Below are 13,734 nucleotides of genomic sequence, written 5' to 3'. Positions count from 1 at the left end.
ATCTATCTATCTATCTATCTATCTATCTATCTATCTATCTATCTATCTATCTATCGACACAAACATAAGGATCTTCTATGGTTATCAGCTGATGGAGTTATCCTTTATCTTGAGGTGTAGAGGCTGAAATATTAGGGAAGTTAATGGAGCAACACTGATGTACATCACTGGAGGATCTGGTCTAGGGTATAAGATCCAAACTCTCCCCCAATACAGAACCTTTCCATTCGATATAGGTTATAGACTCATGGACTCATAGACTTTAACGCGAGAAGGGACCATCATGATCATCTAGTCTCACCTCCTGCACATTGCAGGCCACAAAACCTCACCCACTCACTCCTGAAACAGACCCCTAACTGCTGGCTGAGTTACTGACATCTGCAAATCATGGTTTAAAGATTTCAGGTTACAGAGAATCCTCCATCTGCTCTAGTTTAACCTGCAAGTGCCCCATGCTGCAGAGGAAGGCGAAAAACCCCTCCTAGGGGTCCTCCTTCAGGACAGCTCATCCTATATCCTAGAATATTTCTTCCCCACACAGCCATCCCCACCTGCTAGGAGACCCTGAAGGAAGCTGTAGTTTTTTTCCTAGGGGGAACGCTGAAGAGCAGCAAGAAGGTTTTGCTGCCTGGTGTCCTCCAGCCAGAGAGTCAGGGCCAGAGGGTGGAGAGGATTAAAGGCAGGAGCAGCAGCAGAGAGAGCTGCTCGACCAAGAGAGCTGGAGCAGGCTGATGTCTGGATGGCAGCTAAGGGGCTTACCCACCGGTATCTCCACACTGCAGAGCTGTAGCACCCCCAGCAGAGAGGTGGTGGGCGTTCATGTTGAGAAGAGCGATAGGCAGGCCTTTTGCCAGTTTTAAGCCAGACTGTCATGCAGGCACTGATAGGGACAATAAAAGGTATGTCCCGTATTTGGGGATGTGTCAGTGGCCACCCTAAAGAGCGGGTTTTTTAAGGACTACATACACTGGATGTGAGAAACAGATTTATGTTCTGGATTTTTGTTGGGAAGCATTTGAACAATGTTTTGGTAATAAACCACCCCCAAGGAGAGGTAATATTTAAGCAAGAGAGCCTGTTGTGGAGTCAATGGGGACTATAAAGGAGGGAAACGGAGGCAGATGCAGCTGTTCTGCCATGGCCTGCTGCTGGAGGGCATTCCAGGTGCGGCCGCCCTGTGACACACGGGAAAATTTAAAATTTTGCCAATCAAAAAAAAAACAATTTTCTATCAGGAAAATAATTTAAAAAAATATTGTGTGGGCAGTTCAACTCAAATTGTAATATCTCATTTTTTAAAAAATTGTCCACAATATTTTATTTCAAATAATTTTAAAATAAATAAACAGCATTTCCCTAGCATATTGACTTATGTCAGTCCAGCCCCCTTTGTCGCCTATGGGCTGGGTTCTCTGGAGGACTACATCTCCTACATTGCAAAGTGGATCCAGCAGTTTGAATTGCACCGTGCATCAGGGAGTCTCAACTCTCATGCATCATGGGAGATGTAGTCCAGCCAAGTAGACTGGTGCCACCGTTCTCCCTTAGGTCAGGTCTACACTACCACTTACTTCGGTACAACTTACATCTCTCAGGGGTGTAAGTTACACCGGACTAAGCACCAATATGGACAGTGCTATGTTGGCGTGAGAGCTTCTTGTGGAAGTGGATTTATTATGCCGAGGGGTAACTAATGTGTGTGAGCTACTGTGAAATAAGAACACCATGAAGACAAGGCACTGTAGTTTTATTGTGAGGTAAACTAGGCAAGGCAGCACTATATGTAGCGTCAACTTCCAGCCATTGGATTGTGTTATACTTTTCTCTGCTAGATTGCCCATTTTCAAATATTGGTTCCTCATGTACTTATAGACTGTAATCAAGTCACCCCTTAACCTTCTCTTTAGTAAAGAATAAAATTGTCAGACACATAGAAGAACATAAATTGTTGGGCAAAAGTCAACATGGTTTCTCTAAAGGGAAATCGTGTCTTACTAATCTATTAGAGTTCTTTGAAGGGGTCAACAAACATGTGGACAAGGAGGATCCAGTGGACATAGTGTACTTAGATTTCCAGAAAGCCTTTGACAAGGTCCCTCACCAAAGGCTCGTACGTAAATTAAGTTGTCATGGGATAAAAGGGAAAGTCCTTTCATTGATTGAGAACTGGTTAAAAGACAGGGAACAAAGGGTAGGAAATAATGGTAAATTCTCAGAAAGGAGAGGGGTAACTAGTGGTGTTCCCCAAGGGTCAGTCCTCGGACCAATCCTATTCAACTTATTCATAAATGATCTGGAGAAAGGGGTAAAAAGTGAGGTGGCAAAGTTTGCAGATGATACTAAACTGCTCAAGATAGTTAAGACCAAAGCAGACTGTGAAGAACTTCAAAAAGATCTCACAAAACTAAGTGATTGGGCAACAAAATGGCAAATGAAATTTAATGTGGATAAATGTAAAGTAATGCACATTTGAAAAAATAACCCCAACTATACATACAATATGATGGGGGCTAATTTAGCTACAACAAATCAGGAAAAAAATCTTGGAGTTTTCGTGGATAGTTCTCTGAAGATGTCCACGCAGTGTGCAGAGGCGGTCAAAAAAGCAAACAGGATGTTAGGAATCATTAAAAAGGGGATAGAGAATAAGACGGAGAATATCTTATTGCCCTTATATAAATCGATGGTACGCCCACATCTCGAATACTGCGTACAGATGTGGTCTCCTCATCTCAAAAAAGATATACTGGCACTAGAAAAGGTTCAGAGAAGGGCAACTAAAATGATTAGGGGTTTGGAGAGAGTCCCATATGAGGAGAGATTAAAGAGGCTAGGACTTTTCAGCTTGGAAAAGAGGAGACTAAGGGGGGATATGATAGAGGTATATAAAATTATGAGTGATGTAGAGAAAGTAGATAAGGAAAAGTTATTTACTTCTTCCCATAATACAAGAACTAGGGGCCACCAAATGAAATTAATAGGCAGCAGGTTTAAAACAAATAAAAGGAAGTTCTTCACACAGCGCACAGTCAACTTGTGGAACTCCTTACCTGAGGAGGTTGTGAAGGCTAGGACTATAACAGCGTTTAAAAGAGAACTGCATAAATTCATGGAGGTTAAGTCCATTGATGGCTATTAGCCATGATGGGTAAGGAATGGTGTCCCTAGACTCTGTTTGTCAGAGGGTGGAGATGGATGGCAGGAGAGAGATTACTTGATCATTACCTGTTAGGTTCAGTCCCTCTGGGGCACCTGGCATTGGCCACTGTCGATAGACAGGATACTGGGCTAGATGGACCTTTGGTCTGACCCAGTACGGCCGTTCTTATGTTCTTATGTTCTCCTTGTTAATCTAAATAGTCTTAAAGCTGAATTCGCCTCGCGTTTACACCAGTGTAATTCATGAGTCAGGCTGCTGAACTCGAAATGTGCAAGGAAACAGCCCGGTGGATTCAAGCCAGATGACAATCCTTAAAGTATAGGGGCCAGATTCCCAGCTGGTGTCAATCAGCCCTAGCCACACTTGAGTCAACAGGGCCAGATCCCCAGCAGGTGTCAATCTGCCTGGCTCCATTAATGTCAGTGGATCCACTCCAGGCTATATTTGGCCTTCAGTTACCCTGGTGTAAAGCTGGGGTATCTTGATTGTTTGCATTAGAGCTAATCAGGCCAGATTCTCCCATGCTTTGCAGATTGTGATGGGACAAAATGGCTGCCAAATGGCACCCAGTGCAAATAACAAGGCCTGATTTGGATGGGAAGGGTAGTTTAGTGGATTGGGCACTGGTTTGGGGTGCAGCGGCTGTGGGTCCAGTGTCCAGCCTTGCCCCATGTTCCTTTTGTCTATCTGGACAAATCATTGAAGCTGCTCCATCTCTCAGTTTTCCCCATCTGTATAATGGAGATAACAGCACTTGCCTACCTCCCAGGGGTGTGTGAGGATCAGCTCTGTTACAGATTGTGAGGTGCTCAGATGTTACAACAATTGGGGCCATCCAAGTACCTGGACAGGTTCTGCTCTTCCTTGCACCAGTTTCGGTGGAGTAACTCCCAACTTGAACCAACACAGCTGAGCGCCCAGTCTGGCCGGAAGTATTTCAGCCTCACTTTGCTAAGCTATAAGCAGCTGCTCAAGGTGCCACAGAGACCCAGGCACCAAGGAATCTGAAGGCAGGATTCAGGCCCTGACTTCAGTGGAGCGATTTCTGACTCACAAGTGGGAGAACAGGATCAGGTGCAATATCCCTAGAGCATAATCACTGGTGCAAAGCACTAGGGATCTATTGGCATGACTCTGGATTTATGCCACCATCTCAGAGTACATTGCAGCCTTGAACCCCTCTGCTTATCACACAATAGGTATATTGGTATCTGAGCAATGCAAGCTTCCCTTTACCAGCTGACTCCAGGGCTGGACTGTATTTGTGGAGCCCTGTGTGCTCAGAACAAGGCTGAGACCCGCCAGCTCGGTTCACAGGGGGTCATCAAATTGCTGCCAGCTGGCAGTGGCTTTTGCCCCCTCGCAGCCAGGGCTGGAATGGAAGCCATGCCCTTCTCTCCCCTATGATTCCCACCGCTGCATGCATGGGCCTGCTTCCACAGCCTCCTGCCTCTTGTGCCTGCCCCTTGGCTCGTGCGTGCAATGTCAGCGTAAACTGCGGCTGGGTCAGAACAATGGGGCCCCATTCTCCACTCACTCACACTGTGGAGCTGCATTGTGGAATCACTCGTGATCTACAATCAGCCTCATTGACTTCAGTAGAGTTACTCCTGATTTACACCAGGGTGTGTGAGATCACAGGCTTAGGTCCTGCTTCTCCACTGAGTTTCTCCAGCTTTGCATCAGGGCATTTTACGCTAGCCAGGGATGTGGCCCTCTCAAAGTTCTCTGCCCCTTTGGCTGCGAGAGGCCACACAGGGGCCGGTGAGTGTCTGAGGTGCCAGCCAGTTCTGGGATGGGTGTGTACCAAGAAGGACCAAGCCTGCATGCAGGAAACCTGCCCAAATGCCCAGGCAGATGGGCCCCAGGGCCAGTTACATGAGGGTCCATCGCTCACACTTCATGAAAAGAGTAGACCCCAGTGCTTTCTATCCACTGTAAGAGCTTTACTAGCACCAATCACACTCAGATGGCAATCCTGCAGTCCAGCTCAGACAAAGGAAAGGCCTTTGCCTTCAAAGGGAGGCCTCAGGCAATTAACTGGGAGTGCCGCTAATGAGGCACCCGGGGGTTAGAGCCACAACTGGGAGTAGGAAGCTTCCCTGATAGAGATTAGCACACTGCCCGCCCTCTTCCAGATCCAAGGTTCTGGTTAACTCCCTCGGGGGTGCTGGGCTAAGCACAGAGGTCTCATTAAAACAGGCTGAAACTCCGGCCCAGTGGGATTAATCAACAAAGCAACTTGGAGCAAACTTCAGAGTCCTGGGGGTGCAGAGCAAAGTGTGTGTGTGAGGACAATGGCGCATGAGAAAGCCAATGGCAGAGACAGGCCTTGAGACTATGGATCATTAATTCAAAGAGCAAAGCCTTAAGTTGGCTCCTGCTTGGATTTACACTAGGTTTACAATACACCCTGCTTGCCCCACTGATTGAGGGCACGTCTACACTGCAGCTGGGAGTTCCATCTCCTAGTGCAGACGTATCCTAAGATCCCTGTAGCTGGGTTGGCAACCCTTCCTGGTAACCGCACCAATTCTGATCCCTAATTTCCAGCACTCAAAGGCATTGTCTAAAAGTAGGGTGTTGCTGGCAGTTCTGCTGGTATAGCTCCACTAGCAACACTTTCTTATCTGGACACAGTTGTATCACTATACACATGCCTCTGTGGGAATAGCTTCTGCTGCATTTCCTGACCAGCACAAGCTGTACTAGTCCAAGCACAGTTACAACCATGGGACTGCACCTAGAGTACGTTTCTTGGTGAAATCAATTGGAGTTAGGTGCCTGAATACATGTGGGTTTTCATTGGCACAGACATGTCGGTAAAAATCACACCCCTGATTCACACAGCTGTGCTGGTGAAATGTCAATGTGTCCACCAGGCCTAACTCTTAGTCATTCCATTGACTGAGATCAGCTGAGCATCAAAGACCCTGCAGTGATTTGGGAACCACTCGGCCCTGTTTACTCCTAATGTACACCAGAGGCCAGCCCCCCAGCTGGTGTGAGTTGAGTCACTGCTTTCGTGTTCAATGAAGATGGCCAGCTAGGGGGCTGGCCATGGGAATATAGGAGATGCCACTCGGGAAATGTTTTGGACTCCGTCAAACCTGAGATCTCTCAAAATCATAGGGGCTGATTCTCATCCTGCTCACCTGGTGTAAATGAGGACTCATTAATATAGTTGAGCTCACTGCCCACCCACTGATCCCACACACAAGAGGTGTAATTTTCTGAACCAAGCATGGCATATCAGTGATCGGTACTAAACCTACCAATGGGGAATTAGTGGGTGTGAAAAATCAATACAGTGGATAACCCATGATGACGTCTTGGGGGGGTGGTGGTTACTGGGGCTGTTCCAGTGATTCACATCCAACCTCACTTCTCCCAGCCCGAATCCTGTGCCATTATACAGTATAGCTGCCCCTTCCCCGCCCCCACTCTCTGATGATCCTATTGCCCATTGTACAGTATAGCCGCCCCTTCCCCACCCCCACCCTCTGCTGCCCCTACTGTCCATTATACAGTATAGCCGCCCTATCCACAACCCCTCCCTCTGCTGCACCTAGTGCCCATTATACAATATTGCCGCCCTTTTCCTGCACCCACCCTCCGATGCTCCTAATGCCCATTGTACAGTATAGCCGACCCTTCCCCATCCCCACCCTCTGCTGCCCCTAGTGCCCATTGTAGAGTATAGTCACCCCTCACCCAGACCCATCCTCTGCTCCTCTGGTGCCCAGTATACAGTAAAGCCACCACGTTCCCTTCCCCGAAACACTAATGTCCTTAGTATCCATTATGCAGTATTGCTGCCCCCCACCACTCACGCTCTCCTGCTCCTAGTGCCCATTATACACTATAGCCACCCCTTCCCCACCCCTACCCTCTGCTGCCCCTAGTGCCAATTATATGATATAGCACCCTCTTACCCCCTACCCACTCCTGTCCCTAGGGCCTATCATACGATATAGCCACCCCTTCCCCACGCTCACCCTCTGCTTCCCCTAGTGCCTATTCTACAGTAAAGACACCATTTCCCCACCCCTCACCCTCTGCTTTCCCTACTGCCCATTATACAGTATAGCCGCCCCTTCCTCACCTCCACCCATTACTCCCCCGGTGCCCATTATACTATATAGCCACCCCTTCCCCGCTCCTCACCCTCTGCTGCTCCTAGTGCCCATTATACAATATAGACACCCTTTTCCTGCCCCCACTCTCTGATGCTCCTATTGCCCATTGTACAGTATATCCAACCCTTCCCCACCCTCACCCTTTGCTGCCTCTAGTGCCCGTTATACAGTATAGCCGCCCTATCCAGAACCCCTCCCTCTGCTGCACCTAGTGCCCATCATGCAATATAGCCACCCCTTTCCCGCCCCCATCCTCTGCTGTCCCCAGTTCCCATTAAACAGTATAGCTGTCCCTCACCCATTCCCATCCTCTGCTGCCCCTGGTGCCCGTTATGCAGTATAGTCGCCACCTCACCACCCCTCACCCTCTGCTGCCCCTAGTGCCCATTATACAGTATAGCTGCCCCTTCCCACCCCCACCCTCTGCTGCCCCTAGTGCCCATTATACTGTATAGCCGCCCCTTCCCCACCCCCACCCTCTGCTGCCCCTAGTGCCCATTATACTGTATAGCCGCCCCTTCCCCACCCTCACCCTCTGCTGCCCCCTAGTGCCCATTATACAGTGTAGTTGCCTCTTCCCCACCCCCACCCTCTGTTTCCCTTGGTGCCCATTATGCAGTATAGTCGGCCCCTCACCCTCCCTCACCCTCTGCCTCCCCTAGTGCCCATTATACAATATAGCTGTCCTTTCCTCACCCACACCCTCTGCTTCCCCTAGTGCCCATTGTACAGTATAACTGCTCCTTCCCATCCATCTCCCTCTGCTGCCCACTGTGGCTCTAGTTGCTTGTTCATAATTGGAAGTTTATGAGTCTGCTGCAGCCTTTCTGGAGGAACACCTGCTTCTGTAGCTTAGGCTTTTAGGTCCAGGGTTGAGTGGTACACACAGCCTGGCCTGGGATGCTGTGGGACGTGCAACTTCCCCACCTCCTTCTCTCACGCACTCTCTCCTGGTCCCGTTGGTTCTCCTGGCGATATACAAGGGTGACTGACAGGAGAAACAGATTCTGTGACAATAAAACAATCTGGGAAACCCTCTTCACTGAAATGCTGCTGTTGATTGCAGCCCTATGGAAGAGAAGCAAGGGCAGGGCACCCAGAGGTATGTGGGGTGTAGGATGCTCTGGCACAATCCTGCCCCAAGGGAAATACCGCTCTGAAGGCAGCATGCTCATCCTTTGCATGCACTAAAGGAAGGAGCTGGCACTTTCCCATATGTAAGATACATTCTGTCTGGACTGAGCTATGCTGCAGTGTCTAGAAGGGTCAAGCATGAGTTATACTCCACTTAATTTTAGGCCTTCCCCTGCAAACCCCTGATACTGGGAGGGATGCTGGCTGCTGTTAATAGACCCACCACATTCAAAGTGGCTTCTCCTGCTACCCAACTGAAGCTAGTTGGAGATTAATGGATTTTGGGTGGTTGGTTGCTTGGGTTTGTTCCATCGAAAAAACAATACCCCTCCCACCCAAAAAAGTGTTTGGTTGTTAGCAAAATTTCCCTCTGAGAATGGAACATGTTTCAGCCACAAAGTGAAAAAATGGTGCTTTTCTTCCCATAATTTTTAATGTTGAGCTTTTTGTTCTCTGACAATGTATTATGCACTTTAAAGGAAAGCAAATTCTTTGTTTAATCAGAAAACAAAATTTCCCTATAGAACAAAGCAATGTTTCTCAGCTTTCTAAGTGTCGTGACTCTACATTCAAAATCCAAAACTCTCAGCTTCAGTTTGTTTCCCTCCTCTCCCAGGGAAGCAGGGTTTTCTGAAAGTTCCCAAACTTCCCATGCCTCTCCAGGCCTGATTTCCATATTGTTCAATGGAGCCTTTGGCTTGGTCTACCTACACTTACAGTTAGATAGATAGACATTCAATTGATGTATCTACCATCGCTTGGGGAGGTGGTACTCCTACAATGATGGAAAAATACCTCCATGGTGTAGACTGCATCTACGCTACAGGGTTATGACCTCATATGGCAATGTAGCTATGCTGGTAAGTCGATGCCCCACACCGGCCATTTTGTATGAACTTGCCTGAGGGATGCAATCTGGTAGGAAGCCTCTGAGCATACCTAACAGCTTGGTGCTCCTCCACCTATTGCCTCCTGGTTTGTGGACTGGTCTGGCAGGAAATAGACACCCAGGGGCCTAAAGTGAGGCACTAGCATGCGTGGCCAGAGGCAAAACATAGGTGCCAAGAGAATTTATTTACTGCAAAAAATTAGGTGCTGGATGAGGTTAGGTGTCTCCAGGGTTTGGCAGGAGCTTTCTGGTCTGCAGTGGAGTTTGAAAACAGGACTTAGGCACCTAATCCCCAAACATAAGAGCCTAAATCTGGGACTCAGGTGCCTATGTAACTTTCTGGATTTGGGTGCTAAGGCCCAGGTTTTTAAAGTTAGTTAGGGGTCTAGGTCCCATTACAAATCTGGCTGATAGGTATGTTAGGAAATCCTGTAGTCACCTCTCTCAATACCTAAATACCTTTGAATACTTGGCCCTAATTCACACAGGAAGTTTTTATCAGAGCTAGGACATGAACTCATCTCTTTTAGGCCCTGGATTATTATCCTAACCAACAGGCCATCTTTTCCCTCTGATAGGGGGTATAGAAAACAATTCATTGAACCCTTGGCAACAACTAACAATTACTGCTTATAGGGACAGATGCCCACCCCATAGAAAACTACCTTCCCATTTCCTGCTCCATGGCTGGCTATCTCATTGGAGACAGTGAGTGCACTTTGGGAACCATGCTGCAGTACTGACAATTCATTTCCATACAGGACAGTTCATGACGGATTGATAGTGGGCACATTAGAATGAAATCTATCTTTGTGTCCTGATCTTTAAAATTAGGGATGGTTGAAAAATTTTCATCAACATATTTTAAATGAAAAAAAAGGGAGTGTGTTGATTTTTGGTTCCTCAGAAAATGACTGGTTTCCTTGAAATATTTGATTTTGTCTTTACCAAAAAATCTGAAAATATTTGAAGTTTTCCACAGGAAAAAAAAAAAGACAAAACAAAATCCCAAACCATTTTCTCAACAGTTCTACTTAAAATGTTTAAAACCATTGATTCCAGGGTAGGATAAAGCTTAGGCATGCTATTGAGAGCTCAGCAATCAGCTGTTTGTTTGGGACATTAACATTATCCCAGAATTCTTTCCAACATGCCTCTGGAGTGTATGAGGACATTTGAAGGTCGTTAGCCCGAGCCCAAAAAAGACTTGTCAAATTTCAGGGATGTCTTCGGAAACTTCTGGAGGTCTTTATTAATTAGGAAATTCAGGCTGGCCATGATTCAATTGTACTCATGAGGTATATGTACGGCTTTCTGGATTTTGGATGGAGGTATATGTGCCAGAGTGGGAAACCATTGAAGATCTATTTGATTCCAATGTTCCATAAATGTTGTGTGTGAGCTGCTTGCCCAGACTGTTGCACAGTATTCAGCAGTAGAGTATACCAGTGCTACAGTCGCTGTTCAAAGTATGCACATCGGCCCTCTATGTTGTACCCAGTAGCTAGGACAAACCTAGTCCTTGCTTTTACCTTTTCATATGGGCTTTAAAATATTGATTTGTCGATCTGCTGGTATGATTAGCAATGTGAAATTTATTAATTGAATGGAAAAGCTGACACTGTTTTACAAATGAAAATGTATCTTAATTATTATTGCAGACTTCCCCCCCACACACATGAATTCACCCCATGGCAAATATTGAAAGGGGAAGTCAAATGTCCATCACAGAATTCATCCTCCTGGGATTTGGGAATCTCCCTCAACTTCAGATTTTTCTCTTTCTGCTGTCTCTAATGATCTACATTGCGACCATGGTCAGGAACATCCTCTGCGTTGCGCTAGTTGTGACTGATCAGCACCTTCACACCCTCATGTACTTCTTTCTGGGGAACCTGTCCTGCTTGGAGATGTGCTACACATTCACCATCCTGCCCAGGATGCTGTCCGGTCTCCTGACTGGGGACAGGTCTATTTCTGTTATTGATTGCATGCTGCAACTTTATTATTTTGGTTCCATAGCAGCTGTAGAATGCTATCTCTTAGCAGTCGTGTCTTACGATCGGTATTTAGCCATATATAAACCATTGCAATATGCAGCCCTTATGCATGACAGGTTCTGCCTCCAGCTAGCAGCTGGGGCTTGGATAAATGGATTTGTGTCTCTTTCCATACTACTGTTTTGGATGTCACAGTTAAGGTTCTGAGGCCCTGATGAGATTGACCATTTCTTTTGTGATTTCACCCCAGTGCTAAAACTCTCCTGCAGTGACACCCAGACCATGGTTATTGTGGCCTTCACATTGTCTTCCATATTCACATTGCCCCCCTTTCTACTAACCCTGACACCCCACACTTGTATCATCACCACCATCCTGAGAATCCCATCCAGCACTGGGAGGCAAAAGGCCTTTTCCACCTGCTCCTGTCACTTCATTGTGGTGACTGTTTTCTATGGGACCATAATCATTGTGTATATGCTCCCAGAAACCAACATGCTGCGAGACTTAAACAAAGTTTTCTCCCTCTTCTACACAGTCCCGACTCCCGTGGTCAATTCCCTCATCTACAGCCTGAGAAATAAGGAGGTGAAGGAAGCCCAGAGGAAAGCTAGCAGGAAATTCGTGTCTTTCACAATAATCCGGAGACTATAAACTGATGCCTTTAGAACAAAATTAAATAGAAACAGTCTTATGCCATTCATGTGATCTGATCATGGAGTCTGGTCCTGACTTACATGAGCAGTCCTTACTCATGAACGTGAAACCACTGATGTCAATAAGAACTTACAGGATCAATGATTGAACATATATGGAAGGGTACCAGGATCAGCATCTTCCAGCATCAGAAATTAGGGCTGGTTGAAAAGGTGTAAGAGGTGACCACGTCCACCATACACTGTGCTAAAACGGTCCCATGCCAACCATTGTTTCCAGCCTGAAAGTTCTTTTCTGCGGTTGGTAGAGAGAGAGAGACTGATTTTTTTTCCCAAAAATGTTCACCAGGAGTTAGTATTTTGTAAATATTGCAGCCAGCTCTACTCATGAATAATGCCAGCATGTGGAAGATAGATCTAGAGCTAGCTGGAACATGTTTTATTTTTTTAAATTGAAATTTTTGACTTTTCATTGAAAATAAAAAATTAAAAAATAAAGATCCAAAAACTGCCAAAATCTGTGGGGGGGAAATCAGTTTTCAGGTGTGCAATTTTCTAACAATATTTCTTTCTTTCTTTCTTTCTTTCTTTCTTTCTTTCTTAGTGGAAATCTTATATTTTCCACCAAAAAATATGTTTGTTTGAAACCCCATTGTAAAAGTGTTGATGGAACATTTTCACGTAGCCTCAGTCAGGTCAAACTCTATGTGTACTAGTGAAAAATTTATTCCATCCTACACTGTTATGCATATGATATCTGACTCATATTTAACAGAAAACATATATTTCCATTCTTCAGATGGCTAGGACTGAGTTTTGTATTTCTTTCCAGGAAGCTGGGGCTTTCCCGCTTCCAGTGGTATGAAGCTTCTATGCCTAATCCAAAGAGATACGTCATTGTCATTGGTTCAGAGAAGTGGAGAACTGCTGTATTGGGGGAAAATAAAGCAAAATTCCTCATTCAGCTTAATTCGAAAGGAGCTATTGTGGGCATTTCATACTGCTCATGCATTTGAAATAATAAAATAAATATCAAAGGAGATATAGTTGTGTGCAAAGTACAGGTTGCTGGTCAAGCAAGAGTGTTGTAACTCACTTATAACTATGATTACGATACTTGTTACATTGACTTTCCTTATGCTATATGAAGATTTGATAAAAATGTAGGTATATATATGTACTGCTTAAAAAGTCTTTAAATGTATAATAAAAATAAATATTATTTACTTTTTGAGTGTCACTACTTAATCCTCATAATCATCAATAATTAACAATGTAGTTGTTGTGACATCAGGGAAGAATTTGGCACATATGTATTTCTGTTCTTCATATAGGACACCATACATAAACTGTGGCTCAGATTTACACAAGTGCTTAACTTTATGCGCCCAAACAGTTGCACTGAACTCAACAGTACTATGCCGTGTACATGCTTACAGTGGAGGTTGTGCATAAGACTTTGAAGGATCATGGTTTTAATCTCTGAAATCTCAGGAAAAACTTCCTAATGGTAAGAACTGTAGGACAATGGAACAGACTGCCTAGGGAAGTCATAGAATCTCCTTCACTAGAGGTTTACAAAAGGAGGCTGGATAGCCATCTGTCTTGGATGGTTCAGACACAACAAATCCCGCATCTTGGCAGGGGGTTAGACTAGATGACCCTTGTTGTCCTTTCTAACCCTATGGTTCTAGTATTACAAATTTCCCATCTGAAATGTATCCACCTTAGCTCTTGTGGACATTAATTAGGC

The sequence above is a fragment of the Terrapene carolina genome, unplaced genomic scaffold (assembly GCF_002925995.2).
Source record: "Terrapene carolina triunguis isolate 2854851 unplaced genomic scaffold, T_m_triunguis-2.0 Scaffold233, whole genome shotgun sequence".
Lineage (NCBI taxonomy): Eukaryota > Metazoa > Chordata > Testudines > Emydidae > Terrapene > Terrapene triunguis.
Note: the sequence above shows the minus strand (reverse complement) of the source record.